We start from the raw sequence: 14527 nt of genomic DNA, 5'->3' as shown, positions 1-14527 counted from the left end.
GGTATTCAGGACTATATTTAGTCAGGTATCTGGTATTCAGGACTATATTTAGTCAGGTTATCATCTGGTATTCAGGACTATATTTAGTCAGGTTATCATCTGGTATTCAGGACTATATTTAGTCAGGTTATCATCTGGTATTCAGGGCTACAGGTCATATTTAGTCAGGTTATCTGGTATTCAGGGCTATATTTAGTCAGGTTATCATCTGGTATTCAGGACTATATTTAGTCAGGTTATCTGGTATTCAGGACTATATTTAGTCAGGTTATCTTCAGGGCTATATTTAGGGTATCTGGTATTCAGGGCTATATTTAGTCAGGTCATCTGGTATTCAGGACTATATTTAGTCAGGTCATCTGGTATTCATTTTTAGTCAGGTCATCTGGTATTCAGGATATTTAGTCAGGTTATCTATTCAGGGCTATTTTAGTCAGGTTATCATCTGGTATTCAGGACTATATTTAGTCAGGTTATCATCTGGTATTCAGGTATTTTAGTCAGGTTATCTATATTTAGTCAGGTCATCTGGTATTCAGGACTATATTTAGTCAGGTTATCATCTGGTATTCAGGGCTATATTTAGTCAGGTTATCATCTGGTATTCAGGACTATATTTAGTCAGGTTATCATCTGGTATTCAGGGCTATATTTAGTCAGGTATATCTGGTATTCAGGGCTCAGGTTATCTGGTATTCAGGACTATATTTAGTCAGGTTATCTGGTATTCAGGACTATATTTAGTCAGGTTATCATCTGGTATTCAGGGCTATATTTAGTCAGGTCATCTGGTATTCAGGACTATATTTAGTCAGGTTATCATCTGGTATTCAGGGCTATATTTAGTCAGGTTATCTTCAGGTATTCAGGTTATCTGGTATAGGGCTATTAGTCAGGTTATCTGGTATTCAGGGCTATATTTAGTCAGGTTATCTGGTATTCAGGACTATATTTAGTCAGGTTATCATCTGGTATTCAGGGCTATATTTAGTCAGGTTATCTGGTATTCAGGACTATATTTAGTCAGGTATTTAGTATATCAGGACTATATTTAGTCAGGTTATCATCTGGTATTCAGGGCTATATTTAGTCAGGTTATCTATTTAGTCAGGTTATCATTTGGTATATTTAGTCAGGTTATCAGCTATATTTAGTCAGGTTATCTGGTATCAGGACTATATTTAGTCAGGTCATCTGGTATTCAGGACTATATCTAGTCAGGTTATCTGGTAGGACTATATTTAGTCAGGTCTCTGGTATTCAGGACTATATTTAGTCAGGTCATCTGGTATTCAGGACTGGTATTCAGGACTATATTTAGTCAGGTCATCTGGTATTCAGGACTATATTTAGTCAGGTCAGGACTATATTTAGTCTGGTATTCAGGACTATATTTAGTCAGGTTCTGGTATTCAGGGCTATATTTAGTCAGGTTATCATCTGGTATTCAGGGCTAGTGTGGTATTCAGGAATATTTAGGGTGCCATTTGGTATGGTCCTGGTGGAAATAGTGGTCACTATGTAGGGAATAGGGTGCCATTTGGTATGGTCCTGGTGAAATAGTGGTCACTATGTAGGGAATAGTCAGGTGCCATTTGGTATGGTCCTGGTGAAATAGTGGACTATGTAGGGAATAGGGTGCCATTTTAGGTATGGTCCTATATTTAGTCAGGTTATCTGGAAATAGTCAGGTTATCTGGTATTCTATGTCAGGGAATACTATATTTAGGGTGCCATTTGTCAGTATGGTCAGGACTGGTGGAAATAGTCAGGTTATCAGGACTATATTTAGTCAGGTCATCTGAAGGACTATATTTAGTCAGGTGCCATTTGGTATGGTCCTATATTTAGTCAGGTCATCTGGAAATAGTTTAGTCAGGTTATCATCTGGTATTCAAGACTATATTTAGTCAGGTCAATAGGTGGTCATCATTTATATTTAGTCAGGTTATCATTCAGGTGTTTAAAACCTGGGTGGAAATTTAGTCAGGTCACTGGATGTAGGAATAGGGTGCCATTTGGTATGGTCCTGGTGGAAATAGTGGACTATGTAGGGAATAGGGTGCCATTTGGTATGGTTCTGGTGGAAATAGTGCACTATGTAGGGAATAGGGTGCCATTTGGTATGGTCCTGGTGAAATAGTGGACTATGTAGGGAATAGGGTGCCATTTGGTATGGTCCAACAGGACTGGTGGAAATAGTGGACTATGTAGGGAATAGGGTTATTTGGTATGGTCCATTTAAAGGTGGAAATAGTGCACTATGTAGGGAATAGGGTGCCATTTGGTATGGTCCTGGTGGAAATAGTGGTACCATTTGGTATGGTCCTGGTGGAAATAGTGCACTATGTAGGAATAGGGTGCCATTTGGTATGGTCCTGGTGGAAATAGTGCCTATAGGGAAAGGGTGCCATTTGGTATGGTCCTGGTGGAAATAGTGCACTATGTAGGGAATAGGGTGCCATTTGGTATGGTCCTGGTGGAAATAGTGCACTATGTAAATAGGGAATAGGGTGCCATTTGGTATGGTTCTGGTGGAAATAGTGGACTATGTAGGGAATAGGGTGCCATTTGGTATGGTCCTGGTGGAAATAGTGGACTTTGGTATGTCCTGGTGGAGGGAAAAAGGGTGCCATTTGGTATGGTCCTGGTGGAAATAGTGCACTATGTAGGGAATAGGGTGCCATTTGGTATGGTCCTGTGGAAATAGTGCACTATGTAGGAATAGGGTGCCATTTGGTATGGTCTGGTGGAAATAGTGCACTACTTTGGTGGTCTGTAGTGCACTATGTAGGGAATAGGGTGCCATTTGGTATGGTTCTGGTGGGAAATAGTGGACTATGTAGGGAATAGGGGCCATTTGGTATGGTTCTGGTTAGTGCACTATGTAGGGAATAGGGTGCCATTTGGTATGGTTCTGGTGGAAATAGTGTATGTAGGGAATAGGGTGCCATTTGGTATGGTCCTGGTGGAAATAGTGGTACTATGTAGGGAATAGGGTGCCATTTGGTTGGTCCTGGTGGAAATAGGGAATAGGGTGCCATTTGGTATGGTCCTGGTGAAATAGTGCCTATGTAGGGAATAGGGTGCATTTGGTACCTGGTAGAAATAGTGCACTATGTAGGGGAATAGGGTGCCATTTGGTATGGTCCTGGTAGAAATAGTGCACTATGTAGGGAATAGTGCCATTTGGTATGGTCCTGGTGGAAATAGTGGAGTATGTAGGGAATAGGGTGCCATTTGGTATGGTCCTGGTGGAAATAGTGGACTATGTAGGGAATAGGGTGCCATTTGGTATGGTCCTGGTGGAAATAGTGCACTATGTAGGGAATAGGGTGCCATTTGGTATGGTCCTGGTGGAAATAGTGCACTATGTAGGGAATAGGGTGCCATTTGGTATGGTCCTGAAATAGTGCACTATGTAGGGAATAGGGTGCCATTTGGTATGGTCCTGGTGGAAATAGTGGAGTATGTAGGGAATAGGGGCCATTTGGTATGGTTCTGGTGGAAATAGTCCACTATGTAGGGAATAGGGTGCCATTTGGTATGGTCCTGGTGGAAATAGTGCACTATGTAGGGAATAGGGTGCCATTTGGTATGGTCCTGGTGGAAATAGTGCACTATGTAGGGAATAGGGTGCCATTTGGTATGGTCCTGGTAGAAATAGTGCACTATGTAGGGAATAGGGTGCCATTTGGTATGGTCCTGGTAGAAATAGTGCACTATGTAGGGAATAGGGTGCCATTTGGTATGGTCCTGGTGGAAATAGTGGAGTATGTAGGGAATAGGGTGCCATTTGGTATGGTCCTGGTGGAAATAGTGGACTATGTAGGAATAGGGTGCCATTTGGTATGGTCCTGGTGAAATAGTGCACTATGTAGGGAATAGGGTGCCATTTGGTATGGTCCTGGTGGAAATAGTGCACTATGTAGGGAATAGGTGCCATTTGGTATGGTCCTGGTGAAATAGTGCACTATGTAGGGAATAGGGTGCCATTTGGTATGGTCCTGGTGGAAATAGTGGACTATGTAGGGAATAGGGTGCCATTTTGGTATGGTCCTGGTGGAAATAGTGGACTATGTAGGGAATAGGGTGCCATTTGGTATGGTTCTGTGGAAATAGTGGACTATGTAGGGAATAGGGTGCCATTTGGTATGGTCCTGGTGGAAATAGTGCACTATGTAGGGGAATAGGGTGCCATTTGGTATGGTCCTGGTGGAAATAGTGCACTATGTAGGGAATAGGGTGCCATTTGGTGTGGTTCTGGTGGAAATAGTGCACTATGTAGGGAATAGGGTGCAACCCTGTCACTGCCACTCTGTGTCTGATGCAACAGCAGCTGGACTCATGACTTCTGTTATCTTGTTTGTCCAATTTAAAGAGGCCAGCCACCGTCAGCTAACTAATCTCTCTAGATAAAGTCACCCATTCTGTGTTGTCGTGTGTAAAGCAGGGGTTCTTTAACTTCTTCAGCCTGGGACCCAAATTAGAAATTCAATGTTTTCCTGGGTCCCAAGCTTAGTAAAATGTGCAACTATACATAAATATCGGTACATTTCATTGTCCTTATGCCTGAAACAAATAACAACTACATTAAATATCCATATAAATATCTATTCATGTTTATTTTCCCCAATAAAAACACTCTTACAAATCTGTCTGGGTTGGAACTGTAGACAAACAACCCAGAACTGTTCTCTGTCAGGCAGGAGACCACTTCCTGTTGTAGACAAACAACCCAGAACTGTTCTCTGTCAGGCAGGAGACCACTTCCTGTTGTAGACAAACAACCCAGAACTGTTCTCTGTCAGGCAGGAGACCACTTCCTGTTGTAGACAAACAACCCAGAACTGTGTTCTCTGTCAGGCAGGAGACCACTTCCTGTTGTAGACAAACAACCCAGAACTGTTCTCTGTCAGGCAGGAGACCCTTCCTGTTGTAGACAAACAACCCAGAACTGTTCTCTGTCAGGCAGGAGACCACTTCCTGTTGTAGACAAACAACCCAGAACTGTTCTCTGTCAGTCAGGAGACCACTTCCTGTTGTAGACAAACAACCCAGAACTGTTCTCTGTCAGTCAGAGACCACTTCCTGTTGTAGACAAACAACCCAGAACTCTGTTCTCTGTCAGTCAGAGACCACTTCCTGTTGTAGACAAACAACCCACAACTCTGTTCTCTGTCAGTCAGGAGACCACTTCCTGTTGTAGACAAACAACCCAGAACTGTTCTCTGTCAGTCAGGAGACCACTTCCTGTTGTAGACAAACAACCCAGAACTGTTCTCTGTCAGTCAGAGACCACTTCCTGTTTGTAGACAAACAACCCACAACTCTGTTCTCTGTCAGTCAGAGACCACTTCCTGTTGTAGACAAACAACCCAGAACTGTTCTCTGTCAGTCAGGAGACCACTTCCTGTTTGTAGACAAACAACCCACAACTCTGTTCTCTGTCAGTCAGGAGACCATTTCTCAGTAGACAAACAACCCAGAACTGTTCTCTGTCAGTCAGAGACCACTTCCTGTTGTAGACAAACAACCCAGAACTGTTCTCTATCAGTCAGGAGACCACTTCCTGTTTGTAGACAAACAACCCAGAACTGTTCTCTGTCAGTCAGAGACCACTTCCTGTTTGTAGACAAACAACCCAGAACCGTTCTCTGTCAGGCAGGAGACCACTTCCTGTTTGTAGATGAACAACCCAGAACTGTGTGAGGTGGGTTCTCAGTCAGAGACCCTTCCTGTTGTAGATGGAACAACCCAGAACTGTGTGAGTGGGTTCTCAGTCAGAGACCACTTCCTGTTGTAGACAAACAACCCACAACTCTGTTCTCTGTCAGGCAGGAGACCACTTCCTGTTTGTAGATGAACAACCCAGAACTGTGTGAGTGGGTTCTCAGTCAGGAGACCACTTCCTGTTGTAGATGGAACAACCCAGAACTGTGTGAGTGGGTTCTCAGTCAGGAGACCACTTCCTGTTGTAGACAAACAACCCACAACTCTGTTCTCTGTCAGGCAGGAGACCACTTCCTGTTTGTAGATGAACAACCCAGAACTGTGTGAGTGGGTTCTCAGTCAACCCTGGAGATCTCTGGTCTCCACAACCAAGCCCATTAGATAACCCTGGAGATCTCTGGTCTCCACAACCAAAACCATTAGATAACCCTGGAGATCTCTGGTCTCCATAACCAAACCCATTCTCTCAGGGATAGATAACCCTGGAGATCTCTCTGGTCTCCATAACCAAACCCATTAGATAACCCCAGAGATCTCTCTGGTCTCCATAACCAAACCCATTCTCTCAGGGATAGATAAACCTGGAGATCTCTCTGGTCTCCAAAACCAAACCCATTCTCTCAGGGTTAGATAACCCTGGAGATCTCTGGTCTCCAAACCAAACCCATTAGATAACCCTAGAGATCTCTCTGGTCTCCATAACCAAACCCATTCTCTCAGGGATAGATAACCCTGGAGATCTCTCTGGTCTCCATAACCAAACCCATTCTCTCAGGTATAGATAACCCTGGAGATCTCTCTGGTCTCCATAACCAAACCCATTCTCTCAGGGATAGATAACCCTGGAGATCTCTCTGGTCTCCATAACCAAACCCATTCTCTCAGGGATAGATAACCCTGGAGATCTCTGGTCTCCATAACCAAACCCATTCTCTCAGGGATAGATAACCCTGGAGATCTCTGGTCTCCATAACCAAACCCATTCTCTCAGGGATAGATAACCCTGGAGATCTCTCAAACTTCCTGTTTTCCTCAAAAGCATCTTGCTTCAATCGGTTTATTCCAGTTCAGAATAACAATTATTATTGTATTTTAACACCAACCTAGACTCGTTTTCAACCGTCGGATGTACAGTCAGATGTACAGTCAGATGTACAGTCAGATGTACAGTCAGATGTACAGTCGGATGTACAGTCGGATGTACAGTCGGATGTACAGTCAGATGTACAGTCAGATGTACAGTCGGATGTACAGTTGGATGTACAGTCGGATGTACAGTCAGATGTACAGTCAGATGTACAGTAGTCCTGATCATATTCCATCTGTTCTGTTACTAAGGGTTGAACTATCAGTAGCTGGCTTTGGTGAATGTTAGATATTATCTGTGTACAAGACCAGGGGATTTGTTAGAAAGAGGAAGTCACATCTACCGAGTTAGTTAGTTAGTTACTCCTTATTTCTGCTGATCATCACCGGTTATAAAATGACAACAATGTCTTGCTCGTTGACTGACTGGTCCACAGTCGAAGCCCAGTTTCCTGAATCATTCTGTCCTGTTCTGAAATAACTCTCTGGGTTTACCATCATGGGGTGGATGTTTGATCAGGACGTGTCGTTTATTAAATGTGTTCGTTATCAGAGACTCATTACTAGCACTTCCACACACAAAAACACTTTGTTGACTGACTGGTCCAAGGTACGAAACTTTGTCATTGTGTCTGGTCCAAGGTACGGGTCATTGTGTCTGTCTGTAGGGGTAAGGTACGGGTCATTGTGTCTGTCTGTAGGGTCATTGTGTCTGTCTGTAGGTACGGGTCATTGTGTCTGTAGGTACGGGTCATTGTGTCTGTCTGTAGGTACGGGTCATTGTGTCTGTCTGTAGGTACGGGTGTCTACGGGTCATTGTGTCTGTCTGTAGGTACGGGTCATTGTGTCTGTCTGTAGGGTAAGGTACGGGTCATTGTGTCTGTCTGTAGGTACGGGTCATTGTGTCTGTCTGTCTGTAGGTACGGGTCATTGTGTCTGTCTGTAGGTACGGGTCATTGTGTCTGTCTGTAGGTACGGGTCATTGTGTCTGTCTGTAGGTACGGGTCATTGTGTCTGTCTGTAGGTACGGGTCATTGTGTCTGTCTGTAGGTACGGGTCATTGTGTCTGTCTGTAGGTACGGGTCATTGTGTCTGTCTGTAGGGTAAGGTACGGGTCATTGTGTCTGTCTGTAGGTACGGGTCATTGTGTCTGTCTGTAGGTACGGGTCATTGTGTCTGTCTGTAGGTACGGGTCATTGTGTCTGTCTGTAGGTACGGGTCATTGTGTCTGTCTGTAGGTACGGGTCATTGTGTCTGTCTGTAGGTACGGGTCATTGTGTCTGTCTGTAGGTACGGGTCATTGTGTCTGTCTGTAGGTACGGGTCATTGTGTCTGTCTGTAGGTACGGGTCATTGTGTCTGTCTGTCTGTAGGTACGGGTCATTGTGTCTGTCTGTAGGTACGGGTCATTGTGTCTGTCTGTAGGTACGGGTCATTGTGTCTGTCTGTAGGTACGGGTCATTGTGTCTGTCTGTAGGTACGGGTCATTGTGTCTGTCTGTAGGTACGGGTCATTGTGTCTGTCTGTAGGTACGGGTCATTGTGTCTGTCTGTAGGTACGGGTCATTGTGTCTGTCTGTAGGTACGGGTCATTGTGTCTGTCTGTGTCTGTCTGGTACGGGTCATTGTGTCTGTACGGGTCATTGTGTCTGTAGGTACGGGTCATTGTGTCTGTCTGTAGGTACGGGTCATTGTGTCTGTCTGTAGGTACGGGTCATTGTGTCTGTCTGTAGGTACGGGTCATTGTGTCTGTCTGTAGGTACGGGTCATTGTGTCTGTCTGTAGGTACGGGTCATTGTGTCTGTCTGTAGGTACGGGTCATTGTGTCTGTCTGTAGGTACGGGTCATTGTGTCTGTCTGTAGGTACGGGTCATTGTGTCTGTCTGTAGGTACGGGTCATTGTGTCTGTCTGTAGGTACGGTCATTGTGTCTGTCTGTAGGTACGGGTCATTGTGTCTGTCTGTAGGTACGGGTCATTGTGTCTGTCTGTAGGTACGGGTCATTGTGTCTGTCTGTAGGTAAGGTACGGGTCATTGTGTCTGTCTGTAGGTACGGGTCATTGTGTGTCTGTCTGTAGGTACGGGTCATTGTGTGTCTGTCTGTAGGGTACGGGTCATTGTGTCTGTCTGTAGGTACGGGTCATTGTGTCTGTCTGTAGGTACGGGTCATTGTGTCTGTCTGTAGGTACGGGTCATTGTGTCTGTCTGTAGGTACGGGTCATTGTGTCTGTCTGTAGGTACGGGTCATTGTGTCTGTCTGTAGGTACGGGTCATTGTGTCTGTCTGTAGGTACGGGTCATTGTGTCTGTCTGTAGGTACGGGTCATTGTGTCTGTCTGTAGGTACGGGTCATTGTGGTCTGTCTGTAGGTACGGGTCATTGTGTCTGTCTGTAGGTACGGGTCATTGTGTCTGTCTGTAGGGTAAGTACGGGTCATTGTGTCTGTCTGTAGGTACGGGTCATTGTGTCTGTCTGTAGGTACGGGTCATTGTGTCTGTCTGTAGGTACGGGTCATTGTGTCTGTCTGTAGGTACGGGTCATTGTGTCTGTCTGTAGGGGTAAGGTACGGGTCATTGTGTCTGTCTGTAGGGTAAGGTACGGGTCATTGTGTCTGTCTGTAGGGTAAGGTCATTGTGTCGGGGTCATTGTGTCTGTCTGTAGGGTAGGTACGGGTCATTGTGTCTGTCTGTAGGGTGAGGTACGGGTCATTGTGTCTGTCTGTAGGGTGAGGTACGGGTCATTGTGTCTGTCTGTAGGGTGAGGTACGGGTCATTGTGTCTGTCTGTAGGGTAAGGTACGGGTCATTGTGTCTGTCTGTAGGGTGAGGTGTACGGGTCATTGTGTCTGTCTGTAGGTGTGAGGTACGGGTCATTGTGTCTGTCTGTAGGGTGAGGTACGGGTCATTGTGTCTGTCTGTAGGGTGAGGTACGGGTCATTGTGTCTGTCTGTAGGGTGAGGTACGGGTCATTGTGTCTGTCTGTAGGGTGAGGTACGGGTCATTGTGTCTGTCTGTAGGGTAGGTACGGGTCATTGTGTCTGTCTGTAGGGTAAGGTACGGGTCATTGTGTCTGTCTGTAGGGTAAGGTACGGGTCATTGTGTCTGTCTGTAGGGTAAGGTACGGGTCATTGTGTCTGTCTGTAGGGTAAGGTACGGGTCATTGTGTCTGTCTGTAGGGTGAGGTACGGGTCATTGTGTCTGTCTGTAGGGTAAGGTACGGGTCATTGTGTCTGTCTGTAGGGTAAGGTACGGGTCATTGTGTCTGTCTGTAGGGTAAGGTACGGGTCGGGTCATTGTGTCTGTCTGTAGGGTAAGGTACGGGTCATTGTGTCTGTCTGTAGGGTAAGGTACGGGTCATTGTGTCTGTCTGTAGGGTAAGGTACGGGTCATTGTGTCTGTCTGTAGGGTAAGGTACGGGTCATTGTGTCTGTCTGTAGGGTAAGGTACGGGTCATTGTGTCTGTCTGTAGGGTAAGGTACGGGTCATTGTGTCTGTCTGTAGGGTAAGGTACGGGTCATTGTGTCTGTCTGTAGGGTAAGGTACGGGTCATTGTGTCTGTCTGTAGGGTACGGTACGGGTCATTGTGTCTGTCTGTAGGGTACGGGTCATTGTGTCTGTCTGTAGGGTAGGTACGGGTCATTGTGTCTGTCTGTAGGGTACGGGTCATTGTGTCTGTCTGTAGGGTACGGGTCATTGTGTCTGTCTGTAGGTACGGGTCATTGTGTCTGTCTGTAGGTACGGGTCATTGTGTCTGTCTGTAGGTACGGGTCATTGTGTCTGTCTGTAGGTACGGGTCATTGTGTCTGTCTGTAGGGTACGGGTCATTGTGTCTGTCTGTAGGTACGGGTCATTGTGTCTGTCTGTAGGTACGGGTCATTGTGTCTGTCTGTAGGGTAAGGTACGGGTCATTGTGTCTGTCTGTAGGGTAAGGTACGGGTCATTGTGTCTGTCTGTAGGGTAAGGTACGGGTCATTGTGTCTGTCTGTAGGGTGAGGTACGGGTCATTGTGTCTGTCTGTAGGGTGAGGTACGGGTCATTGTGTCTGTCTGTAGGGTGAGGTACGGGTCATTGTGTCTGTCTGTAGGGTGAGGTACGGGTCATTGTGTCTGTCTGTAGGGTAAGGTACGGGTCATTGTGTCTGTCTGTAGGGTGAGGTACGGGTCATTGTGTCTGTCTGTAGGGTGAGGTACGGGTCATTGTGTCTGTCTGTAGGGTGAGGTACGGGTCATTGTGTCTGTCTGTAGGGTGAGGTACGGGTCATTGTGTCTGTCTGTAGGGTGAGGTACATTGGGTCATTGTGTCTGTGTCTGTCTGTAGGGTAAGGTACGGGTCATTGTGTCTGTCTGTAGGGTAAGGTACGGGTCATTGTGTCTGTCTGTAGGGTGGTACGGGTCATTGTGTCTGTCTGTAGGGTAAGGTACGGGTCATTGTGTCTGTCTGTAGGGTAAGGTACGGGTCATTGTGTCTGTCTGTAGGGTAAGGTACGGGTCATTGTGTCTGTCTGTAGGGTAAGGTACGGGTCATTGTGTCTGTCTGTAGGGTAAGGTACGGGTCATTGTGTCTGTCTGTAGGGTAAGGTACGGGTCATTGTGTCTGTCTGTAGGGTAAGGTACGGGTCATTGTGTCTGTCTGTAGGGTAAGGTACGGGTCATTGTGTCTGTCTGTAGGGTAAGGTACGGGTCATTGTGTCTGTCTGTAGGGTAAGGTACGGGTCATTGTGTCTGTCTGTAGGGTAAGGTACGGGTCATTGTGTCTGTCTGTAGGGTGAGGTACGGGTCATTGTGTCTGTCTGTAGGGTGAGGTACGGGTCATTGTGTCTGTCTGTAGGGTAAGGTACGGGTCATTGTGTCTGTCTGTAGGGTAAGGTACGGGTCATTGTGTCTGTCTGTAGGGTAAGGTACGGGTCATTGTGTCTGTCTGTAGGGTAAGGTACGGGTCATTGTGTCTGTCTGTAGGGTAAGGTACGGGTCATTGTGTCTGTCTGTAGGGTAAGGTACGGGTCATTGTGTCTGTCTGTAGGGTAAGGTACGGGTCATTGTGTCTGTCTGTAGGGTACGGTACGGGTCATTGTGTCTGTCTGTAGGGTAAGGTACGGGTCATTGTGTCTGTCTGTAGGGTAAGGTACGGGTCATTGTGTCTGTCTGTAGGGTAAGGTACGGGTCATTGTGTCTATCTGTAGGGTGAGGTACGGGTCATTGTGTCTGTCTGTAGGGTAAGGGTCAGTTTGAGTATGACCGTCCCGAGGATCCCATAGCACTGACCCTCAAGTCAGCCAGCAGGTTCAGCTGTCTTGTGACATGCGGTCCAACTGTTTCACAACATTTACGATATAACGAGCCGATTTGACTAAATATAAACATTTTGAGTAAATGCATAATACATGTTTTATTTAAATAGGACTCACATATTCAAGAAAAAGTTACACATTGTATCATAGCTAACTTAGCTATGAGTTTCTAGCTTGAAAAAGTGTCAAACGTCACCTCAAAAACCGCCCGCTAATCGAGCTATTTTATTTGTGAATAATGTACAAAAAGCGTAAATATAACAACTAAAGAGTTATTTTTCTGGGTACCCACCGGGTCGCTAGGCTGTGCAGCTGTCACCGTCTGACGTTTGGAGAAAGACAAAACATGCAAATTGAGTTTACTAGGAATACAAAGTCCGCGAAACCTATAAACCAATCAGTGTACAGAGAGACGTGATGTCCACGCCCCCTTTCTCGCTGTTAGCCAATAAAAACACATAACAGAAACATCTGAACTTTCCAATGAAACTGATAGACAGTGATGAAATAATACCGTACTGTACAAATATATTGATTAAAGTGCCTATAAATAGTTGAATTATGAAATTATTATTATGACACAACATGGTACATTCAGAACAGCATTTAAATTGTTATAGTGATATGATAGATAGTGTAGAAAAGGCCCATGGAGTTGGTGGAATACTCCTTTAATTCATTGCCATTTACTCAGCTGGGCCAGGGCGCTTTAATGAGGTCAGGTGGAAATGTCCGACAGATCTCAACTCCATAAAGGAGGAAATTGCCATCGCCTGATCTAGCTGCTTTCTATAATAATAATAATATATATGCCATTTAGCAGACGCTTTTATCCAAAGCGACTTACAGTCATGTGTGCGTACATTCTACGTATGGGTGGTCCCGGAATCGAACCCACTACCCTGGCGTTACAAGCGCCATGCTCTACCAACTGTGCTACAGAAGGACCTTTCTCTTCCCTAACTCCATCTGATCCAGAAGTTCTGTGCGTCCATGAATCCACCACAGACTACTCAGTCAATATACCACTTTATGGTTAAAGGAATTCCTGCCTCAGTCTCATACATTGCTCTGTCACCTGACACGTGACCACCTGTTCACCTTCACTGTCAGTCATCCTACCTGTCCAGCAACCCACAGATTCCACTAATCTTTCAGATAGTATAGTACCTTAGGTCCCACCCTGTGAAAGACAGACGCTTATAACAGACCAATAAGATCAGGATGTACCTTAGGTCCCACCCTGTCAAAGACAGACAGTCAATACAGACCAATAGGATCAGTTATAGTACCTTACCCTGTCAAAGACAGACAGTCAATACAGACCAATAGGATCAGTTATTGTACCTTAGGTCCCACCCTGTCAAAGACAGACAGTCAATACAGACCAATAGGATCGGTTATAGTACCTTAGGTCCCACCCTGTCAAAGACAGACAGTCAATACAGACCAATAGGATCAGTTATAGTACCTTAGGTCCCACCCTGTCAAAGACAGTTATAACAGACCAATAGGATCAGTTATTGTACCTTAGGTCCCACCCCTGTCAAAGACAGACAGTCAATACAGACCAATAGGATCAGTTATAGTACCTTGGGTCCCACCCTGTCAAAGACAGACGTCAATTACAGACCAATAGGATCAGTTATTGTACCTTAGGTCCCACCCTGTCAAAGACAGACAGTCAATACAGACCAATAGGATCAGTTATAGTACCTTAGGTCCCACCCTGTCAAAGACAGACGCTTATAACAGACCAATAGGATCAGTTATTGTACCTTAGGTCCCACCCTGTCAAAGACAGACGTTATAACAGACCAATAGGATCAGTTATTGTACCTAGGGTCCCACCTGTCAAAGACAGACAGTCAATACAGACCAATAGGATCAGTTATAGTACCTTAGGGTCCCACCCCTGTCAAAGACAGACAGTCAATACAGACCAATAGGATCAGTTATAGTACCTTAGGTCCCACCCTGTCAAAGACAGACGGTTATAACAGACCAATAGGATCAGTTATAGTACCTTAGGGTCCCACCCTGTCAAAGACAGACAGTCAATACAGACCAATAGGATCAGTTATAGTACCTTAGTCCCACCCTGTCAAAGACAGACGGTTATAACAGACCAATAGGATCAGTTATTGTACCTTAGGTCCCACCTGTGAAAGACAGACGCTTATAACAGACCAATAGGATCAGTTATTGTACCTTAGGTCCCACCCTGTCAAAGAGACAGTCAATACAGACCAATAGGATCAGTTATAGTACCTTAGGTCCCACCCTGTCAAAGACAGACAGTCAATACAGACCAATAGGATCAGTTATAGTACCTTAGGTCCCACCCACAAAGACAGACGGTTATAACAGACCAATAGGATCAGTTATAGTACCTTAGGTCCCACCCTTCTGTCAAAGACAGACGGT

The 14527-nt window shown here is 45.4% G+C and overlaps 1 protein-coding gene across 1 annotated transcript in view; it reads right to left on the bottom strand.

Annotated features, from left to right (window-relative positions):
- LOC127919016 (serine hydroxymethyltransferase, cytosolic-like) overlaps positions 1–12482 on the bottom strand; it is a 76212-nt gene extending 63730 nt beyond the window's left edge. Inside the window, 1 exon segment of the mRNA XM_052502363.1 lies at positions 12393–12482. The gene's annotated coding sequence lies outside the window, so the exon portion shown is untranslated.
- Between the last annotated feature and the right edge of the window lie 2045 nt (positions 12483–14527).

The sequence above is a fragment of the Oncorhynchus keta genome, unplaced genomic scaffold (assembly GCF_023373465.1).
Source record: "Oncorhynchus keta strain PuntledgeMale-10-30-2019 unplaced genomic scaffold, Oket_V2 Un_contig_1553_pilon_pilon, whole genome shotgun sequence".
Taxonomy (NCBI): domain Eukaryota; kingdom Metazoa; phylum Chordata; class Actinopteri; order Salmoniformes; family Salmonidae; genus Oncorhynchus; species Oncorhynchus keta.
This window is presented reverse-complemented; position numbering and strand designations above follow the sequence as displayed.